The sequence below is a fragment of the Wasmannia auropunctata genome, unplaced genomic scaffold, assembly GCF_000956235.1.
Source record: "Wasmannia auropunctata unplaced genomic scaffold, wasmannia.A_1.0 LD336076.1, whole genome shotgun sequence".
Lineage (NCBI taxonomy): Eukaryota > Metazoa > Arthropoda > Insecta > Hymenoptera > Formicidae > Wasmannia > Wasmannia auropunctata.
This window is the reverse complement of record NW_012026814.1, coordinates 631,092-631,648: the sequence shown is the minus strand read 5'-3', so window position 1 is coordinate 631,648 and position 557 is coordinate 631,092.

The window sequence follows — 557 nt, the reverse complement described above, 5'->3', positions numbered from 1 at the left end:
AAAGGATTATAAATAGAATTTTGTATTTTCTACCTGGGATGTATTTGGATCGTCCTCATATTTGCGTTTTTTAGGTATCCTCCACTCCTTTCAAAAGATTAGGTATTGACATGTGACCATCAATTTTTTTCAGATCAGTAATCGAATTTACAATTAGATATGCAGGTGGACTTCCGTTTCCGGTCAGTAAGAATAGAGTCGGTAGAACTGCAGCTGAGAGAGTGAAGTGTGCGAGTGAGTAGTGTGGTGGAGGAAGGAGAGCGTGTGTGTGAGGGGGAGAGAGGTGGAGTGATAAGGAGAAGGTACAAGTGAAGGGAGCGAAGGGTAAAAGATATTGAGGCGTGAAAAAGGGATTAGAAGGGACCGAGTAGGAGAGGTTAGGAAACGAGTGAGAGGGAGTTAGGAAGAAGGTGGCGCTGTAAGCAGGAGCACGTGGCCTCGTGCAGAAGTACGGCCATAGACAGTACAGAATATAGAGAGGCAGGGAGTGGGTGAGCGACAACTTTAGACAGAGGGTAGATGAAGAGTGTAGTGAGGAAAGTACAGAGTAGAGAGAG